Source organism: Homalodisca vitripennis, chromosome 4 (assembly GCF_021130785.1).
Source record: "Homalodisca vitripennis isolate AUS2020 chromosome 4, UT_GWSS_2.1, whole genome shotgun sequence".
NCBI lineage: Eukaryota > Metazoa > Arthropoda > Insecta > Hemiptera > Cicadellidae > Homalodisca > Homalodisca vitripennis.
Window position 1 is genome coordinate 131,207,181 of NC_060210.1, and position 24,541 is coordinate 131,231,721.

The following is a 24,541-nucleotide window of genomic DNA, read 5'->3' on the forward strand; positions in this document are numbered from 1 at the left end:
CAACTAATGTAGCAAAATTATATTATGACAAATAGGAGTTTTTACAACTTTATAAACATAGGCATGTATTCCAGATAGTTCTAAAATGATTTAAACATAAATATATGCCCTCAATATTAACTTATTTAATCATGAATGATGGGAAATTGACATTGATTTGTAAACCAAACTTCCTAGCAAACAAGGATTGTTTAATCGTTCAACAAGAGTTAACATTGAAATGTACTGGCTCGTGGAGAGTAAACAAAATCATTGAACTACTCTACTGGCCACACATAAACAAGTAAAGGCCTTTGATATCCACCCAGTAGTGTACATCTAGTCCATGCCTTTAACCTTTGGTTCCTATTTACCGCTTGTTAGAGATTTCAGGCGTCGTGTATGAGACAACGAGGTTTGCAGGATGAGGAATCCCGGAAAATATCCATAACTAATGTCAGAAATGTCTGGCTATATTACAGGAGAGAATGTCTGGGGTAGTGTACGATAAGCGGACCCGGTTTTTTATATCGAAGAATGTAACCATCGATACCTAATATCGCATCTCAAATCCTAGACTATAAATCGATATAAAAGTATCTATAGTCCTCAATAACAATCATATGTTTTAAATTAAAATATGAATTTAATATTTACAGTGATCAAACAAATTATTATAACCAAAATTAAGAAGACTAAAGACGACCATATTTGCTCCTCTCAGTTACAGTTGTTTTCTTTCCCAAAAATTTCACATAATGGGGTTTTCGGTACGAGTCCAACATGTTGAAGCCACGAAAACACGTCTTATCATCTTTCGAAGCAAATGTCTTGTAGTTCTCTAAAATTGACTGCCATTTTTAATAATCAAATGTTACTTATGTAAAATTGAAATATTACGTTACGTCTATCATTTGAAAGTGTTTACAGCTGATCATATAGATTATTTAAGTTAATTGTTCAAAATAATTAATTAGTATCGATTGATTATATCGATGGTTATGATTAAGTAATATCGTTGCCCATTTCGATATAAAAAACCGGGTCCGCTTATCGTACCTTACCCAATGTCTGATAACGGATGTTCCTGTTGGAGGTTATGAATTTTCAAGCCTAGATCAGCGTGTCCCTTATACATCGCTATGAAGATACTAAGAGTGTCTGACAATATTCTTCTTAAAGGTTATTACATCAAATAAAAGGAAGCATTTAGATTGACACCTTCATTGCAGCTCTATACTGAGTGCATACTATCCTGCGCAATCTTGCAAAATTTTGTACGGTGGATTTATTAACAATGGCCTATTTCGATCTGATACATCCACATTTGACATATGGCTTGAGATTGTGGGGAAGCTGTTCCAAATACAGATTTGAAAACAGTCTTCAGATCTCAAAAGAAAGCCGTAAGAATTCTTTCAAAATTAAACCCCAGAGAGTCGTGCAAATATGCCTTTAGGGAGCTTGGATTGCTGACCCTTCCCTGTCTCTATATTCTCGAGATGGCCGTGCAATTATAATAAATTTCTCATTTTAAATATGTTCATACTCATCAAAGCGCTATTCAATTTTTTCATATTTTATATTAATTATTTAGAAATAATCTCAAACCTTTGTCTACTATAAAAGTATTATGTATAAGAAAACTGAACGGTATTTAGATGTGTATTAATTATATCTTATAAGTGCGTCATCTCACAGGGTTCTACCAAAAGAAAAGGGTGTTTAATTGTTTAAAGTTAAGCATTGTTGTTATGGGGTTAAAACACAAGATCGTTTCACCACAGGTGGATCTTAAGGTAACCAACATTTTTAATGGAAAGCAGGTTGCACCCTACTTTTTACCATGTTACGGTCAGTTAAAATATTAATCAGTATCTATGCATGTCTTTACAAATAAGAGGACTTCTATCGGATTATGTACAGGATTCCTCTCCGTGAAATGTAGATTGAGATCGTAGACTAAGCTGCAGACTATTGTGTCACAGAAAAAAAGAACACGTATTCATAATTTTCCGGATATAATAAGTACACCCTAATATTGTGGTGTTCAGGGTTTAAATAGTTTTAAATTAACTAATAAAAAAAAAATAAATGCATGAAATGTATTATTTCAAATATTACATATAATTTGAAGGAATTAATAATTAAGAAATAAATGTACCAATCGAGTATAAAGGCAGAGGGCCTAACTACATTAAACTAAACACAAACACACTTTACACGCCAAACGCGAACTGTTTCCCCATGTTAACCTTCTGCAAACAGTGAGGAGGCTGTCACAGTTTGTATTCCGCTGAAGGATTTGTTTTGTTTAGTTTACATTTGCGGACTGCGGATTATTTTTGTTTGTTGTTACTATCGACAGATGTTGCTTTTAACCGACTCTAATCCAGCGAGTGCTCATTCTCTTCTGAGTACTGGAAATAAGGTTCTGATTTTAAAGAGGAAACAGCCGACACTGATGTTTCAAGGGCCGGTTTTAGTGGCAGTCATCTTAATTTTAGCTCCATAAGAACAATACCAAACTTAAGGCACTTTTATGGCTTATTATTAATCGTAGGGTTATGGAAGATGTATAATTTATAAAATATAACTAATACGCTTCTAAACTATTATTTAATTTTAGTTTTTTTTTTTAATATTTATATTGGTTTTTAGAAATATATTTATAAGTTATTTGTTTTTAATAATTTATTTCTTAAAAAATACTAAATTGTAAAAGAAAATACAAGAAAGGGTCCAGACACGTATTAATAAAATTAATTCAAGAAATAATCGGTTCCACGTTTCGACATAAATTTTTTGGAAAACCTAATACAAAATATAATTGTGTGTAATAAACCACAATTGTATTCCTTCGTAGAATAGTGGATACAGTCACGGCTCTCTAACTGAGAGACCCCGGGTTCGAAACCCGAGGAGATCCAATCACAATAGGAATAATAGCCACAGTGACCCAAAACCAGCCAGAATAGCCAAGAGCTGAGGCTTAAAAGAGAATACAAAAACACAATTAAATGCATAATTAATCGATCAATATCTCGATTAATTATGCACCACCTGATGAGTTGTTGTGGACCAACACAATAAAAAAACTAATACTCTTTGATCCTTACTCGTACTTGTTTTAACATAACAAACATTTTTTTCTTCTTTCTTGATAATCATTTTACTGTTCCAAAAAGAGTACATCAATTTAAATAAATAATCCAAATAAAGCAGTGGTTTTCGACCAATACACATTAATGGATTCTGATACAAAATGTATTTAAGACACATTTTACGGGTACTATCTTTTATTATAATGAACCAACAGAGCGGAGTATCAAGAGTTCCAACAGAAAGTGAGCAAAATATTTGAAAACCACTTTTTAATACGAATTCTTAGTCCGTTAACAAATACAATCAGGTCTCAAAAGAAAAATTTGCATTCAGAAAGGGCAAATCGACGGTAGACGCAGTTTTGAATCTTGCTGAGATGATTTTAGAGGGGTAAGAAGGTCGAAATCACACATTAAGTGTGTATCTCGATTTATCCTTCGATCGTGCTACATTTCACGCTGCTTGACAAACTGTGGTACCATAGCATCCGAGGCGTGCTTCTCTTGTGGCTTAGTCAGTTTTTAAGTCACAGATCTCAAGTTGTCCAAATTGCAAACCATGTTTTTAATTCAATCAAAATGAGCTATTGAGTCCCTCAAGGATCCATTTTAGTCTTATTCTTTTTCTGCTCTTTGTCCAACAACATAGAATCAATACACGGAAGAATCGTGCAGTATGCTGATAATACAATTAATTAATTGTTATATAGAAACTAAAAAATCAGGTTAGAACAAAAAGTCTTTGTTGGAGTAAACAGTTGTCTCCAGAACTTTCACAGCTTCAATATAAAAACAAATTCATCAAAATCCAATGTTCTAATTTTTACTTTGCGCTCAAACTGCAAATATGGCCTTTTCATCGTGTTGAGTGATGCCATGCTAGAAGAGTCTGTCCCTGTTTTGGAATTTACCTTGATCAAGGTTTTTACATGGAATGTTCATATTGATTACGTTTTCTAATTTAGCAACAGGCATTTGTGTTTCGAGGTCTCTATCTAAATACTGCCTTATTTGTATGATGATAGCTTGATTTATCCACATATAATAGTGCTGTGGGGCGCATGTGTAAACAATACGTTTTTGAGAACGTTGAAACTTAAAAAATTAGCGATATGTACCATTGAAAAAATACAATTAATAGAGTCGTACAGGCCGAATTGCAACTTTTGACACTTTGCCCTCACAGGCAGCGTGAATGAGTTTATGGCGTATAACTAAGACCGCACAATCAGAAGACTTACTCCCGATTTGTGGTGAGAAAAATTAGCAATGGAGCAGAGTGAGTGTCAAAATGTATATGTATGAGAGTTCAATGTGGCATGTGTGTCAAGATTTTTAGATAACGTAGCTATGGTAGGAAGGGTTGGTTCAATTGAAGTTTGAGTTTAGCTCCAGTTCATATTCCTTCTATGCAACGTCTAATACCTGTCGCCGTCTCAGACTTGACTCTTAGAATCTGGATTCATGTTCGTCTGAAGAGATCCAAAGAAATTTGACGACGAAGCTCAAAACGAAACATTTACATTGTTTCGACATCTGAGACACAATAGTGTTCTGATGAGACAATGAGACTACCACTTCACCTATTTATAAGATTAATAAAATGAAGTTGAATTGGACCTAAACTTAAATACTACTTAGATACTTTTTTCTTAGATAGATTTAATTTTATCTCCGCAATAAATATTTGGCTACTGATTAATGAAATTAGAAAATTCTTAATCTAACAATGTAAGTCCATTACATGTATCTCACGATAAAATGTCATAGTATGATTATACATACTCAGTTTTGTTTACAAATTTGTTTATTCTGAAATATTCAAGTTGCCATCAAAGTTACCCACAAGACTATTGTACAGTTTTATGTTTACCTTTAATTTATACCCTTTATCCTCAAAAATCAATATAGTCCTTCCATGGAACAAGAACAACCTTTTTACTTCATTTCAAATCTCTAAGAGTTTTCTATGAAGAGTTATCGCACAGACAGACAGAAAGACAAAGATAGGATTTTAAGAAGGACTTTTCCGGTTCTGAATAACGATAATAAAAGCCAAAATGAGTATTGACTGAAATGCAGGGAATTGTATTACATTTACAATATATCTGCGTAGTCGCTGCATAATATTACGTTCAATCACGTCAAGTTGATATATATATTTTATATTCTTCTAATTAGCATTATATACAATATCATTACTATATTTTACATAAGGATGTAAAAACTTGCATATTACCTTAGATGGGAAATATAGTTAGACGTATTTAAGATACTACAAACCCATATAAACTCATGAACTACAGGACTTCTACTTTATAGCTAACGGGGACCAATAATTGGACCATTGGGACATATGTAAAGTGACAGAGCACTAGCATGATTTAACTTAATATTTTAAAACCAAGACATCTTTAATAAGAAACATCCTTGATAACATTGGAAGTTCATGATTAAATTTCAAACTAAATACATAGCTTTATGTTTTTCAAATTTTGTCACTAGGAAAAAAGGTTTGTACCAATGGGTTATTCCAATGAATATTAAGCTGCGGCACAATATTCTGGGTTTCCTGCTTTCCCAATAGGTTCAAGTTTGTGCATCCAGAAGAGAACTTTAAGGTTTATCTGGGGACCAGACCAGTAATACAGATTTGAGGAGTTTTTGTATCAAGTGAGATACTTCTAACCTACTTGATCCACTACGCGGTATTCGCAGTGGATGGCTAGGAATTCCTATTTTCCTAGCCATACCTATCCACGATAAAAGGAAGTTAACCTTATCACTATCGATCACATTAGCGAATACTCGAGAATCAGAATGTTTGGCACACTGCAAAGTACTTCCTTCAGTTGTGTTTCACACAATCAATCTGGTCAATGTCAAGTGTGGACTTTACAAATTGCGAAGTGTTAAATGTCAAGTATCTGAATTGTATTAATATTAGATACAAAATTTTTCACCTGGAGGTATTAGGAAATAAAAATTAGCTGAGCAATTTAAGCCATGCAAAAATCATGCAGTTCCGTAACATTGTGCTACAACACAACTCAACTGCATATTAATTGAAAACATTTTGTTACCGAACAAAATTATGACTTGTTATTTTAGGCGTAATATTCTGTAGATGAGAGTTTGACAAATCGAGGGTGGTATGAAATGTTTTCTGACCTAAAAAAAATACAAGACAATTTTACTGAAAATTATCTTTTTGTTTTTCAACGTAGTTTGTACACTTGTAACTGTACACACGTCTCCCAGCGATGCTCCAATCTCTGAAACCCATCAAAATAGTACTCGGCATTTTTCTCTGCAAAATAATTGTTAAAGAAGGTTTTTTTGTTAAAATTTGTTAAAACAGGATTTCAGCAAGATATCAACTCACTCAAATGACTGTTACATAAACACTGTGCTTCAAAAATAACAAACTTTTGTGAGTAACTGTCAACGGATAAACAAAGAAATTCAATAGATTTTCATTTTCGAGTGCTGTCATCTTCACGTTTAGGTCGGAAACTTTTCAGACCACCCTCGTATCTAAGAATAATAAAATTTAAAATTCACACAAAAGGTGACGATCTAACAGTAAATTTTTAAACTGAATACAAAGTGAATGACAGAATTTTTAATTCTTAGTTCTACCTCCTTCAATATTCTGTTTACAGATTTATAGTAAAAGTGCATAAATACAGAGACGTTTTTAGCTGCGAAAGAGCAGATTCTTGGGGTAAAACCTTAATCTGTACAATCCTGGTAATTTTCCTAACTCACAATGATTATATTGGGTAAAGTGATCAGAAAAAAAGATCGTCATCCAATTCATCGAGTTGCCGAGAGTCTTACGCACGGTTAATACTCACTCCTGCGCAATTAGCTGTTTGTTTGGACTTTGGGACGCAAGACTATGTACTCCTTGACACTCATACCAAGCCCATTATTAACTGATCTCGTATATTTTTAGGCTAGAACTAATTAGGTAAAAACCATTAGATTGTCCAGAATTTGTAAGGCTAGTTCAATTTGTAATCATTTACTAAGAGATGAACTATCTAACTTTGTGCACACCCAGGGAAATCAGAAGTGCACACATTGAACAGCGCTGGCCAAAGGCAAGTCTCCTGAGTCACACCTTTACGTTAGGGAACACGACCAGACGTCCCAGTGCCCAATTTTGAAACCTGATTCCTATACACACGATATGAATTTACCTATCTCAGTGAATTCTCGCTGAAAGCCAAACAATGAATTTCTCCCAACTATTTCAACATATTTCATAGGTATTTTACTTGTGAAGTAAAATCCTTTTAAATATCTTTTCCAATGGACAGTGTCACTTCCTTCAAAATATCAATCATCAATAATAAACTTTGAATATAAGTTACGTTTTAAATGCTTCTTATTATTATTATTATGAATACTCCATAATCTCTAGATGATATGGTAGAAAGGTAACATAATGTTTTGAGAGGTGCAACATGTACAAAAGAATTTGAATTTTTAGAACAAAGACAACTGTTGATGCAACAAACCCTTTTGGAAATATGATTCAGATGTATAACAGTGTCTATTTAGAGGGATTAAAAATATATTACACTAATGCACATAATGAAATTTGATTGTTTTTATTCTATTCAAAATTAAGTACGTCATACACTCTTTTCTTTATTTTCAAAAACCATTCCAACCCTTATAGATTGATTTTTAGTATTTGAACGTAGAAGTTTGGTAAATGCTATTTTAGACTGTTTGGATTCCAACTAGCAATTATACTCCTGAGACATTAGTTTGTATACGTCACCTACTCCGCAGTGGGAATAGCTTATTAAATTGTAGTAGTACATTTAATGTAATAAACTACTTTATTAAATGCTAATGGGTCATGAGAAACACCCATAGAGAGTGAGCAGTATTCTAATGAAACAAGTTTGTAATGTTTCAATTTCGAAGTAAATGAATCTAACAAAAGAGAGACATCACGCATTGGGTAGTGACGTCAACCTGAAATGAGTTCTCGGGTTAGTTTGTCTGCTTCATGTAACCTCACCAAATGCGATTAATAATTCCTCAAAGGGAATACTGAAAAGTATGCTGTCAATTGGATATAAATAGAACTTCCAATCCCGTAATGGAATTTCATGGTTCATGTTTTCAGTGTGTGGCTAAAATTCTACCATTCTGAAATATGAGAGATAAGGAAAGTGACAGTGGGAGAGTTGAATTAAACATGTCGACTATAACTCAGGATCAACGCTTGAGGAGTGTTGCCGTCCTTAGAATATGGATATAGGATATTTTACTGAGGGAGAATTGAATTAAACATGTTGACCATATCCAAGGATCAGCGCTTGGCGAGTGTGACCGTCTATAGAGTGATGTAGTACCTGTATGTCAGTATTGTCCAGATTAATTTATAGATCATATTCGTTAAAGATTTAATGATTAATACTTGTCGAATCCTCGCTATTGCTGCAACTATCGATTGAAAGCTTATCTACATGCATAGACACAATATCAATTAATTGTCTGAGCGATTGTAAAGCCTAGGGAGAAACATTTTTAAATCTGTCTGAGTCAACATTTGCTTGGAGCTTACTTATTAAGTAGGGCAACATCGAGTTCCATAATGGTGTATACCACTCCACTGGATTTGGCTCAGTGTCAGCGAAAACTTTTACGTTGGTTTTATGGATAACCATGATCGCAAACAGAAAACCACAAAAACTCCATTATTAGGACTATAGCAACTCTCGAAAATAAATGGTAACATTGAAACCAGTATAATTAAAAATAATAATTCTGACAAAGTCGGAAATAAGTAGGTAGATTTTTTGACAACTGAAATATAATTAATTTTTTCTCATGGGTTCAACATGTGTCAATGTCACTAAAACCGTTTGAGACAACATAAAATTGATTAGACATTTTTTATTACTCATAAACATTTCAGACATTTTTTTTCTCCAGGTATATACATAATGGATTTGTGAAAAACTTTTAACGTTTAAGCAGCCACTATATTAAAACGTAATGGCATATAAAACTGCACATAACGTAGCTATGGTGGGAGAGGTTGATCCCATACGAATTGGGATCATCATCAACGCTGGACAACAAGCTTAGCGCAGACATTTATGAGATCAATTTTTGTAGCGATTTCCAACTTTTTTGGGCTTTTTGTGAAAGTGCCATGTTCGGTGAAATTATTCAGAAATCAATGACGGCATTATTTGCAATAGGCAATCTTTTGTATACAAAATCTACCTAAAAACAAATCCGTATGACTAATAAAAATATAAATAAGCAATGCACAGTGTTATATAAAGTATTGATCTATTTTTAAAACCTAGTTGGATCAGTTAATCCAATTAACAACTTTTTTTTGCCCGCGCTCTGTGCTGTGAGTGGCAATAGTAATAATCGACACACTGTTATAAAAGGTAACACCGCTCTGTGCGCCCGAGTCCCAAATAAATGGTAACACTCATAATTAGATATCGGTTCGTCATATTGTCTGAGTCAAACGTCAACGGTAACACTTTTGAGTAGCCAGTAAAACGTTTCGGTACAATTTTCTTAATTAGTCACTGCTTACAAGATCAACACAATTAACTAGTCATTGTGGTATATAGTTTTACATTGTTTTATGACAGCATAACGATATGTGAATTCAATTTAAGCACTATTTTCAATTTGATGACATGGTATTTATAGCAAAGAGTAAGTTTGATAGTAACCACCCTCCTGTAAGAAAATAACCCGATAAAAAATTAAACAAGCTTTAGTAAAAATGTAACTGCACATTTAAACAATGTGCAGTAAATGGTACATACAGTAATGTAGATGTCAAAGCAAAGTTAATATCTAACATTTACTACAAGTTTAAAGATTGTTTTATATATATATAAAACTCCCGGTGGAGCGAGTGCTTTTTGCGATTCAATGTTTATTGAAATTAAATAAGGCAATTGCCATTTATACAATTTAATGTAAATAAAAGTCGTTTGACAGGTATTTGGTCATCCGATCATATGTAAGTTTGCTTATTTAAACGCATATGTGACAGATACGGCCAAATACAAAACAATTGAATCGGAAAAAGTGAGCACTCTGTGGTGTAATGGTAGCACATTCACCCGGCAAGTGAGAGATCCGGGTTCGACTCCCGGCGGAGCGAGTGCTTTTTGCGATTCAATGTTTATTGAAATTAAATAAGGCAATTGCCATTTATACAATTTAATGTATATATATATATATATATATATATATATATATATATATATATATATATATATATGATTTATTACAATAAATATTAAATCATTTGGTATGTTTTCACTTCGGTGACTTTGTGAGAGTTTTATTTCTAATTAAGTTGATACATAGTAAACGTAGTCAAATAAAAACTTATTGTTGTATATATTGCATTCAATAAATGCAGAAACAAACCTTAAGGACTTTTGTTTCTATGATGGTTTTTCTTTGTATATACGCTTGTACGGTATTTTATTGCTCATAAAATTATTTTGTTTAGTTAAATTGAATTTTAATTACCAGTATCAATTCCTTTATCCCAATCACTTAAAATATATAAAAATATTAGTTTTGTTGCTTTACCGTATGGTCTAAACGGTATCTAAATATCTGTTTGAGTACTCAAATTACGAAATAGGTGTGAGTCTTCCCCACGGCGAATCCCACTTCATCAACTTAATGCGGTAGTACAATCAGGCTGTCCTTTCCATTAACACATTCTCTCCTGCACTGTTGTCTTCCTGGAGGTAGCACAATAAGAATTATGCCCTAAAATACTATGCCGCTGTGGATGGAGCTATCTCTTATTATCTAATCCCCCCTTATAACAACAAAAGATTGAGTTGGTCGACATTGCATAAATACCTAGAGATAACGATAAATCCTTTTTAACAACTTGTCACATACATACTCTTAGCGTTTGTTCCAACTCAGTTATAGTTATATTTTTGCATTATTATTTTTAGTGTTAGTGTAAAGGTTGTAAGAGGTTTGAATATAATATTATACTACTTAGTTAGTACTTCATATTGTAATATAATATGATACAACTAGTGGGAGAATTTACCCTGAGTAAATAAAAAATATTACATATTTATACTTTGCAGAATTCAATGTACTTAGAATATTGGGTGAATTAAAAGGTAACCAAATTTAACAAAATGTACAATATCCTACAGATATGCTGCTCTTTACGTGTGGATATTAACGTAAAATATTCTCAACAATAAGGCATTATTGTTTATAACTTTAGCGACCAAGAATTAGTTTAACAATGAGTACGTACGTCATAGTCAACAAAACAGGACCTTGTTAAAAAAATTAACTTTTACACATACATATTTCTTAATTTAGAAGAAAAACTAAACAACTCTTTTTATTCAAATGAGACATGTTTTTCCACAATGTATCAGCTGAATTACGCAACACGTTTGGCTTTACCTTCTTGCTAAATTTTAACTTTACATGTTTCTTACTACCTTTAAATATTGTTTATAAAATAATTATATTCAATATAACAACACAACAATACAACGACTGTTAAAACCTTTAAATAAAATATTAAACAATTTAACTGTTATCTCTATTCTTAATTGAAATACTTAACTCAACAAACTATCTTTGAAGCTTACAGTTAAAAAGTGTTAAACGTTCGGCATAATAAATTGAATATGATATTCTTTGGACTAAATTATATTTTTTCGGAAAGCGAACGTGAATTTCGTGAAAAAATAGTTGTGATGCAGCAAGTAAATGTATGGGTTTTATTTTTCATCAAAGGAAAGATCTCGGTTAGAGAAGTTGGTAACAAAACGCTGGACCATCAAATGGCAATATTATTATTAGGGAAGACGCTCACCGGGAACTCAAGTGCGCCAGCGCGGGTACTCTTACGGTAACGAATCCAATTACAGCTTTGAGCAATATTGACCACTGTAGCATAAATTCATAACGTGCAATTTCTGCCTCAGAGGAATTTGTAACAAAATTCATTTCATCACAGAACATCACCATCCACTAACTTCCCAATATCTCAAAGATTTGAAATTTGTCGTACGTATACTTTATGAATCAAATAAAAACGTTTAAATAAAGGTGAACCATACTTAAGGGGCTGAAATGGGGTTACAACCCCGAAAATAACTATATATTTTGTTTTTCTGTTCCCTGTTGTCCTAAAAAGATGAATGAATTTGACGCAAATATGGTGTGCTCTGGACAGACCAAATAATTCATAGCGTACACTTTCTTCTTCAGATAAGATAAAATATTAATTCCATCATAGAACATGACAATTTATTTATAAAACCAATAAAAATGCTAAATAAAACTAGTGTAGTTTTTCTAGCCAGGCTTAAGAAGAACGTTCATTTGTTAATGCATTCCGATAGATAAGGTATATTGTTTGAAACGTTGAAAATGTATTACAATGCATGTCAATATTTTTGTAATTGTATAAAGAACTTGAACAAACAGTCTTACGTGCGATTGCTTTTTGTCATGTATGATTGTTTCTACGAAATAATGTTTGGAGTTTCGATCGATTACATTATTTTAATGATCTAAACATTATTTTTTAATACAATGGACATTGTGGGAGGCATGGAACAGGTGTATGCTCTTTACTGCACAAACACGTCACACCACTCTACTATTCATAACAAACATTCTTGTTCAGGAATTCATTGTTGTTAGTGGCAACACAATTCGTATTGAAGTTGTAAGTTCATACATACAAGTGATTTAGATAAATGCCGCAATTATTTAAACTAAGAGCGAAACAGGCTATACAACTTACTATTAGATGATTCTAAATGTAGGGTAACATCGGCTAATGGGCCGATGTAACAACGTCAAGTTTAAGTCGTTAATCCATACTCATGTAGAATTAACTAAGTGATTAGCACAGATTATTCTAGAAGTATTCCTGTTACCGTGGTAAAGACAAACATGGAATATAATTTGAACTTTATTGCTAGCCGGCACTTCACATAATGGCATATACTTGTGCTTGACATAAACATTAGTTCTTCGCTACAGTAATGGTGATGAGGTCTGGTTTCCACATGAAAATTTTGTTAAGCATAACTTAAATATTAATTTTTTCACATTTGGGAGATTTTATGATAAAAATACTGGTAACACTGCAAATATCATAGCGCCGAAGATATCTCACCAGAACTGATAATTTAACTTCTGTCAACAGAATTTAAAGGAAACAGATTTTTATAACTTATCCATACAGTCCAGCAGTATTAAAATGGATTGTGCTTAGGCCTGAAAGTAAACTCTTTCCGTTAACACCGAATCATTACATTTTTAACGTATTTTTTTGAGACAATTTTCTTTCAGGATTAAATTAAAATTCCGGCTTTGTTAGTTAGAAAAGATCTTATCAATTTACTTTTAACCCTTTTTAAATCTCGTCAGGACAATAAATAGTAGTTAACTGGTATAGTAATTAATACTAACCATGCAGAAATTCGATTTAGAATGTGATTAGCTTGAAATACTGCTATTAAACGATACAGTAAGTTCATAAATTTTACGTTGGATTAATAAATAAATTTGCAGTTCGTAGATTTATTCAAACCAGTATTTCACCATAATATATATTTTAGTCGTTTTTGGAATGATTGTTTAGAATTTTGGTGTGTTAAATGAAAATGGCTAGTAGCGTACATATGAGTGTTACTTGTCCTTCAAGCCCGTTCAGTAACATTTTATAACACACTATGAATGATAATGTCCAGTCGTACACGATGTGATGTGACTGTTTTTTTTCTGTCATATAAAATAAATGTGCAAGATTAACAAGTAAAATTGCAGTTCACTCTTAACAATTTGTCTCACTGATCATTGATCGATATGTTACTGTAAATAGCGTACCAGTATATCGCGATAACTGTTGCGTAATTTTCCAGGGTACACCGCACCGGCCAGTCTATCGTGAACTATTATTCCCAAGACCACTATTCTGTTGTAACCTGCCCGGTAATGCACGGCGGTATACAAAACTCATTACACCGGCCTGCCTCTCTGTCACACTCCTGGGGCCAGTCACTGCGTGGCTACTTCTCGTTCATTAACCGACTAGGATATGCATTATTCAATACATGCAATATTCATTACATGAGGAATATTGCAGAGTGCTATATGTCGACGTGATTCTTAACTAATCCTTCTTTAACTCTATTTATAATTTCAAAATCGGTATTTTGCTATATGACTAGTTACAGTTTAAATACGCATGACAATTGACACGCTTTTAGAATAAAAATGCAATATTTACGAGTATCAGTGTTTATATTGATATTTAATCAATTTTACATGTGATTACCTAAACATTATATTTATTTCTGTATTTGACAAAGTAATGGTCCAATGAGTTTTAAGGCGTATAAGATTTACAACAGTTTAGCTTCCCATATGTTATTATAAATTAAAATTGTATACGTGTTATTCAGATCTTCCTTTTAATATGACTTTGATAACTAATGAGAAAGTAAAGATCAATTTTCGCATACCGGAATGCCCAAACCGTTAGTTCCTTTTAATCCTCTAAGTGCTAAGACTCGCAATCATACCGCATTAGAATTCTGTCAAAATAAAAAGTGAGTGAGTGCTGCTGGAGCGATAAGCGATTGAGTGCTACCAAAGCGATAAGCGAATGAGCGCTGCCAAAGCGATAAGTGAATGAGAGCTGCCAAAGCGATAAGTGAATGAGCGTTGCCAAAGCGATAAGCGAATGAGCGCTGCCAAAGCGATAAGTGAATGAGCGCTGCCAAAGCGATAAGGGAATGAGCGCTGCCAAAGCGATAAGTGAATGAGCGTTGCCAAAGCGATAAACGAATGAGCGCTGCTAAAGCGATAAGTGAATGAGCGCTGCCAAAGCGATAAGTGAATGAGCGTTGCCAAAGCGATAATAGAATGAGCGCTGCCAAAGCGATAAGTGAATGAGCGCTGCCAAAGCGATAAGCGAATGAGCGCTGCCAAAGCGATAAGTGAGTGAGCGCTGCGAAGCGAAATCGTATGTGAGATATCTCGCTGGAGTTGACCTTGAAGTCGCGGTTACGATTCCCGCACCTGTTGTAAGGATGTTTGTGGTCTAGCGTCGAGGGTCATTGCTCTGTTGTGTAAAGTTGGCGGCTGGAACTACCTTATCTTAACCGTGGTTGAATTTGGTGAAAGTTGACTGGATCAGTGTATTCTTGTACAATTGTACCAGATTCAAAACGCCCGTTTTGAATATTTGATTTATCTATTCATAAAACTATTTAAGTTATTTTATATTTTTTAAGGTATTTATTACTGATTTATGACCATAATAATAGCTTTTTAGAGTGAGAATACTATTGAAGCCAAACTTAGAGTTTTATAAAAAAATACCGGTTTGACAGAGGATTAAACTTGTATTTGAAAAGAATCTTCATAAAAAAATATTGGATATTACTTTGATTGTTGTAATATCCAAGTTATTGTAATAGACAAAACATACGAGTATTACAGAATTAATATTGTTCATGTTATTACATAATAGTTATTGTAGTAGGTTTCAATAACCCGTGAGTAACGAAGTTATTAATTTTTAATCTCTAACTGGAAATCATCCATTAGATTTCTCCTCGCTCCCAATTAGTTAAATATATGACCACCAATAGCAGTGGCATTTCTTTTCAAACCATTTTTAATGAGGTCTTACCCTTGGGTTTGAAGCATGTCTGTGCATCATAACAGTAGAATCTAAGACCAAACTACTCTTAAATGTCACAAAATTACTCCAGGATGGTTATTTGGATATATCCCCATCATTTATTATGTATCGTAGTGTCTAATTTTAGTAGTATCATAAATATTCCATGATATTTGAACTCAGTTGCTTCTAAAATTTTAGTAAGTGATTTAATTAACCTTAGAATACAGGTAAGAGACATGTCAAAGTCGTAAAGCAAATGTAAACAAATTATATAAAACATAGTACATATTCTTATAATGTTCAATCTTAGGTCACTGGCCTATACGTTATTGCTGTAGTACAATCATTTTGGTTGGATGTTTTTATTTAAAGCAAATTTTTGTAACAGCCTATAAAGATACGGAAAAGATTGATAGTAATAGTAGGCATACGTTTTGGACATCTTATAATTAGGCCAAAAGAAGAATAGTTGAAGATAAGAATAATAACGTTTTACAGAATGTACATTAAAAAATTACTGAGGGAATGACGTGTTCTATTTATAGAGAATTTCATTTCCGTAGGTACAAGTTTAGTTTCCTTTAATTATATTTCATTAAAATACATACGTTAATCCTTAAAATAATACGATAGTAATACAATAATGTATAAATTTCACACATTCAGGAATCTTCAGCCATTTTTATTTGGACCTGCTTACAATGCCACTCAAATTTTCTATAGTAATTTTGTTGTGCGTCTTGGAGTGTTAAAAGCTCTACTAATTCTGTCCTGATGAAAGATTTCTTAAAGAGCTATGAGTTCCAATTAAAAACATTTATTTCCCCAGGCAAAATTTGACTTTTAGTTAATAACATTTTAAAGTAGTTCCAAAGATGGGGGTATTTTCCAAAGACAAAACATTATCTCAGGAATGTATAGACAGCCGTTTTGAATAGATTAGTATTATCTCGGATAGGGGTGAAATGTGTTAAACAGTAAAACATTTACACATTTCTTCCTTTGAGATCAAAATGAAACTGAAAGGTGAATGTTAGTTAACGGAAATATATCGGAAAGACCTGAAATGTGTTATAGTTACTTAGTGGAGAGAATGCTAGTTAACGGAAATATATCGGAAAGACCTGAATTGTGTTATAGCTACTTAGTGGAGAGAATGCTAGTTAACGGAAATATATTGGAAAGACCTGAAATTGTGTTCATAGCTACTTAGTGGAGAGAATGCTAGTTAACGGAAATATATCGGAAAGACCTGAAATGTGTTATAGTTACTTAGTGGAGAGAATGCTATTTAACGGAAATATATCGGAAAGACATGAATTGTGTCATAGCTACTTAGTGGAGAGAATGCTAGTTAACGGAAATATATCGGAAAGACACGAAATGTGTTATAGTTACTTAGTGGAGAGAATGCTAGTTAACGGGAATATATCGGAAAGACATGAATTGTGTTATAGCTACGTACTGGAGAGAATGCTAGTTAACGGAAATATATGGGAAAGACATGAAATGTGTTTTAGTTACTTAGTGGAGAGAATGCTAGTTAACGGAAATATATTGGAAAGACATGAAATGTATTATAGTTACTTAGTGGAGAAAATGCTAGTTAACGGAAATATATCGGAAAGACATGAAATATATTATAGTTACTTAGTGGAGAGAATGCTAGTTAACGGGAATATATCGGAAAGACCTGAAATGTGTTATAGTTACTTAGTGGAGAAAATGCTAGTTAACGGAAATATATTGGAAAGACATGAAATGTATTATAGTTACTTAGTGGAGAGAATGCTAGTTAATGGGAATATATCGGAAAGACATGAATTGTGTTATAGCTACGTACTGGAGAGAATGCTAGTTAACGGAAATATATGGGAAAGACATGAAATGTGTTTTAGTTACTTAGTGGGGAGAATGCTAGTTAACGGAAATATATTGGAAAGACATGAAATGTATTATAGTTACTTAGTGGAGAAAATGCTAGTTAACGGAAATATATCGGAAAGACATGAAATGTATTATAGTTACTTAGTGGAGAGAATGCTAGTTAACGGGAATATATCGGAAAGACCTGAAATGTGTTATAGTGACTTAGTGGAGAGAATGCTAGTTAACGGAAATATATCAGAAAGACATGAATTGTGTCATAGCTACTTAGTGGAGAGAATGCTAGTTAACGGAAATATATCGGAAAGACACGAAATGTGTTATAGTTACTTAGTGGAGAGAATGCTAGTTAACGGGAATATATCGGAAATACATGAATTGTGTTATAGCTACGTAGTGGAGAGAATGCTAGTTAACGGAAATATATGGGAAAGACATGAAATGTGTTTTAGTTACTTAGTGGAGAGAATGCTAGTTAACGGAAATATATCGGAAAGACATGAAATGTGTTATAGTGACTTAGTGGAGAGAATGCTAGTTAACGGAAATATATCGGAAAGACACGAAATGTGTTATAGCTACTTAGTGGAGGGAATGTTAGTTAACGGAAATATATCGGAAAGACCTGAATTGTGTACGTACTGCTACGTAGTGGAGAGAATGCTAGTTAACGGAAATATATCGGAAAGACCTGAAATGTGTTATAGCTGCTTAGTGGAGATAAATAATACTTCTACACTGCAAGGTGATATAACATTGAATTTCAAAAATCTTCCCGAAATACTGATCTAGTAAAGAATTCATCAACACAAGTAGTAAGTAAGAAATACTTCCAGTAAAATACTAATATAATTAGATTGTTGTATTTACTTCTAAGTTTATTTATTTTCTGAAGAAAGGTAATTTAATAGTCAGATATCGGTTCTAGAAAATACTGTCAGATTTATTTTGTAACACATAAATACATTTAATACTTGTAATAATACCAGTTATATTTTATATGAGTTAGAACTCTAAATAGTATAAATTTAAATGTCTCTTAAATACGATTTTTAAATGAAACAATTAATAGATAAATGATTAGTATTTTACATGAAATTTATTAATTCTATTATTTTCTAAATATAATAAATATTTGTTATAAAGTAATACATAGAATGTTCTATTCATTGCCGCAAATATGCATTAGCAATGAAATAGGGCCATACAAGCCACTACTCGTACAACTAATAAATTTGACTGTATACATGAATATGAATAAACCAAGGGGTTTCCAACAACTTTCATAACACTGTCCATGCGTTACGTCAATAAATATATTGTTCAATGTCGAGCAAATGGCCCACCACTGCTACCGAATGCCCTTAAGACGATTTCTTGAGCGGCGATAAAGGTAAGTACGTTCTAAGTAGACTTAAAAAAAAAACTAAAAATATATTAAAAATAAACTAAAATATATATTTGAGAAACATAATTTAGTTTAATACATCACTGGAGTATTTTTGTGCTTTAGATAACCACTGTTCAAGGCCAAATATATTACTCTGCTACAACTATATCAAATCGTTCACTTTAGAATCCTAATATTAGGTTTTTCGTGTTTAACTAAAAAAAGACTTGTTATTATAATTAAATTACTTTTCCTTTGTATGATTTCATCAATGTTCAAAAATGTATAGGGAATTCTAAATAAAAAGTTCCCCCAAAATAAACAGTAAAAATATCAGATTATTGCTGAAATTTGTGGTTCAGGGCGAACTCATGATCTAAGTTTAAGAATCTTAAGGCATTGAAGAAATGGAAATGCCATGTTATGTGAGTACTATACAGCAAAAATTTAAAAATAATTTTTGGTAGACTGTGAATACAACAAAATGTTTTTGGAAAATACAATATTAATATTTATTTTTATGAAAGAACGTAATTAGTTTCATGACAAGCAAATTGAAATACGAAACTTTGCACAATTTTCATAAATTAAGAATCCGAGCTTTAATTAAACAATTTGTTCAAGCGATGCAAAACTTGTCTCTCGACAGAACTTTCTTTTAATAATTCTAATTAGTGGTAGAGACACAGTATTATACTTTTTATTAATTAAAATTTTACAGAGATGATAAAATTTTAGTTTAATCCAAGAGTAAACGTTTCCAATAGGAGAGCTGTATTTATTTATGTAAATCAATAACCTCCCAACGCACCAATAGTATTAAATTTCAATATAGTGCATCTTACTTACATTATTGGTGAAGTAAGTGTGGAAAACAATATCCTAAATCGGATTTCGTAATACAAAAACTGTTTTATTCATTGTCAAAGATTGCTAAAATCGATATAAACTCTTACTGTCCAGGATCATCACAGAGAAGTTTTATAGTTAATAATCTCGTCTCGTTGGCTGAGAGTTAGTCAAGCCAAACACCGGGGGCTCGAAAAATTGCATTTCTGTCTGTAAATATTTTTATAGGCCTATTTTTCTTATGGATACCCATCATGGAAAAATACACTTGTAAAACACACAGATTCCTAAGATATTGCAAAATTTTGTAAAAAAAGTACTTGGTAAACATTTGGCGATCCTTATCCTAAGAATCACGTATTCAGAAAATAACAACTAAACATCAATAACGAGTGTAAGGATCGGCATAATTAGCTTTCTTTTTAACTTTATTGTGACATAAATCCCGTTATAAGGAACGAAGGTTTTGTTTTACGGGTAAAGATAAATACTAACATAGTTTTTAAACTTAAGAGACAATGGATCAATTTCAGTTCAAACTGCAGTAAAATAGTTGCTCGTTTTAGAGCAAAATGTTCTGTCATTTATTAAAATACTTATATATCACTCATGTGGCAATGTAAAGTATCAAAATATTAGGCCAATTCACACTCTATAAATGTTCTCTCTAAAAGATAGGATTTAATTCAAAGAATAAATTTAATTCAGGGAAAATCCAAAAATTGGAAATATTCTAAAAGAGGTCTTGTGGAGTACGTCGTCATCCAGAATCGAATTATCTATCATAGCAAATGTTTATTTTGTTACTAACTTAAATTTTTATTATCAAGTCATACATTGTTATAAAACCTATCAGGGGTAGTGGGTTTTGTAAACATCTTCTCTAACAATAAGTACTTATATTGTGGTGAAGAAAGATAAACAAGATAGAAAAAATCAAAATTACAGCAAGTGGTATCTTTGTACTTCAACCTAGATTTTCTCTTAATAATCAGACTTAATTGTTATCGTTTCTTCTTTTTATATCTACTCTCAGGATTTATATGATCCTTTCATCTGTGATTTAATGAATTCGCATGTATTCAGCCATTTGAATCAGTTTGTAAATTTAAAACTGTTTATAAGAAATTAAGTAACTTTAAAAGTTTTATCTTTGGTCATTAAACATTATATGAGAAGACATTGCATCCATTGATAGAAGCTGTTGTCACTTGAAGCGTTGTGGTTGCACGCTATCTAGTGGTAAACAAAAGAAACAGCGATTATTAAATATTACACCAAGGTATTAAACATGTTATATTGAGTTAATACTGGCAATAATAAAAATAACACCCAATACTTTAATTTGTAATTCAAAAAATTAGGTCCTTATATAAGTTTTAAGTGCATTATATTCCTAAAAAACATTTAGCTATATTCTTACATGAGTCGCCGAACGGAACTAGTGTTACACAACAAACTTTCGGCCACACGACCTTCCTATGGGTATAAGACCAAAGGTTTATTTGGTAAGTCACTTTTCAATAAGTAAGAGTAATGAGTAGAGTAAATGTTACTGTAGTTAGTTTGTGCAAATCTGACGTTTTCAATAATAGTTGTAATATTTGTAAATCAATACACAGTACGACATAGAAATTATATTACGACTTACTAACAGCTGTAGTAATTTTATTAGTAAATGGAATGAACTTTTATATAAATTGCCATGTATATTACAACTAAGACTTTATTCGTCATTACGCAACACCATTTTATAGCACATGGAGTGGGAGGAACAATTAATTATGAAAAGAGCCAAGTGTGTCTTGAGGGCATGGAGACTTGCATGTTCTTCTCTTCTGTCCAAATTAGCGACAGTCTGAAGAGAGGCCCTCCAGGTACCGTAGTGACGTCATAGCTCTTGGTGTGCAAGGGTTTCTGCGTCTTTAGGATCTACAAATAATTTTTATTCTCTTTTGTTGTGTTATATTCAACTGAAAGCTGCTGCATTTTATTAAATTTGGTTCCTTTTCACATTTGGCTTCATTTTGGAGTTGACTCAGTAGTTCAAAACACAAATAATTATTTTGAATTAGTAAGTTCAGCTCAAATTGCTTTAACTCGCTATGGTGATATGACTTACTACCTAAATTGCGAAAGAATATTACGGTTATCTATATCTATTCATTTATTGCTTGGTCAATTCAAAAACAAAACCAACAAAATATAAATTTGGTTTTAACTACACCGTGCCCAAACGCAGCCAATTTATTTTCAATATAATACAAAGAATTAGAGAATAAAGGTAAAAAGTTTGGCAGCTGTATTACTCATTTTACAATATATAGTGTTGAATAGAAGAACAAACCCCAAGGTCTGAGTTTATCTTTACATCAAACTCTACATTTTCTATCAAGAATAAGAAGCTTCCATTAGTACTTAGCAATAGCGAATTGGAGCCTCTTGTGTATCATCATAGACCTTCTATTTCAGGATCACAAGAATTATGTTCATTAAATGGTTTTCACTTGTAGAATATATGCTTCATAAAGAGCAGGTATGTCTTGTGTTACACATTAGCCCTCCGAGTAAGTTCATCTTACTGAAACAGGATTGCGCTAGTTACGCATAATACGTTATACTAGGATTCCAATGGAGTCAATTTGTTTCAAAATGGATACCATCACATATCTTCTTTATTACGAAATACACTAGTATATATAGTGTTCAATTGTTCACCCCCCGTTCTATTTAGTGAATAAAACCACCACATTTTGGCGTTGAATGTTTCCAAATTTTCTTAACTAATTCGACTGATCATCTCTCATGACTTGTCATAACATGGACATAAACTTTAAACGGCACTCAAAAGTGTTTTTTGAATAAACACATCTACCCTTCCCTTCTCTTCCTCCCACTACAAACAAGAAAATCATTATACTTAAATAGTACAAAGGACTAATAAGCTTGTCTGTACATGTCTACAAGAAAGTTTTAATACTTTTACTCACTTAAAATGTTTCTGTCAGAGTTCATTAACTTAACTGTGTTTATTAATAAAAAAATTAAGTTAAATTAAATCATTGAGACCATTGTTATTTATTCACTTGGATGAACTATTATAAGGATAAACTATTTAATACTTTAATATTTCTATCTTTCTATATATTTATAATTTCAATAAACATTGAATCACAAAAAGTACTTGCTCCGCCGGGAGTCGAACCCGGATCTCTCACTTGCCGGGTGAGTGTGCTACCATTACACATAATATATATATATATATATATTATGGGATGCTCAGATTCTAGATGACATAATAGTATTATATGTATAATAAATCACGCTATATAATCAATTGTCAATTTTTACGATTTATTAAAATATATACTATATATTACTTTAATTATATATATATATATATATATATATATATATAATATATATATATATATATATATAATTCTTCATACATTTACTAATTTTTATCCTAAAAATGTTTATGATATGTTCTTAGAATATAACAACCGAATATACAGTATACGTGAAGCTATCTATATTCATATTCCAGATATAGTTCCGCCTACACGTTGATCCCTGGTTATGGCTGCTCCATTTCATTCAATTCCTTTTCTGTCTCCTTTCCTTATCTCTTTTCTTTTCTCTTTATAAATCGTAAAAATTAACAACTGATTATATAGCGTGATTTATTATACATATAATACTATTATGTCATCTAGAATCTGAGTATCCCATTCTTCAATATGAATATATATGCAGTACATAATATGTTGATCTAGCTGAGCTCTCTCGCAAGACTTTGTGTTGAGAGGAATTATAAGTACATCAGACGCATTACTCGTAATCCGGAAACTCGTCGTGTGGTGACATCATTCTCTTCAATCCTACCCGAGTATGAGAGATCTAGCGATTCAATTTCTTAAGATTGAAACTGTTTTTCGTACATTGCATGTCTATTTGTTTTAAAGCTATCATAATTAAATATGGACTTGAATAGATTTATTTAGTATCAAGTATCAGTCAATAGACAGTAATGACTTTTTTTATTCATATTTGAACACAAACGTAATATAACATTGATGAATCACAAGCCACATTTAAAATATATTCATTCACGATTATGAATTTGTCATTTGGTCACTCGAAACAACAACATTAATTAATTAAATTTAGTCTAATTTTTGAACGATTACAAATTTTCACAAATCCATTGAATGAGATATTTCTAGCGATTTGTTAACATTATTAATATCCGTCTAATAGACAATATATTTAAAGGACCATTCTTATAAACTTATTACAAGTTTTACTATCGCCTAATTACAAATTTTTCCATTGTTTATCTTAACTATTAAAAGGTTATATTTTTTAGAAAGCCAACATATAAAGATGTTTCCAATAATGTGTCAATTATTTTAATTTTACCATAAACCCTCCAGATTTAGTTGTCAAGATAAATTGAAAATTGTGCATTACAGATACTAGAATTATAAATAATCAGGTTTTTAATTTTAATTTTTGGAGGTTAGAACTAAAACTAAACGAAGAGAGTTCAAACACCTGGAGTGTAGTGTGCCCGTGAAACTGGCCTATGTATACCTTCTC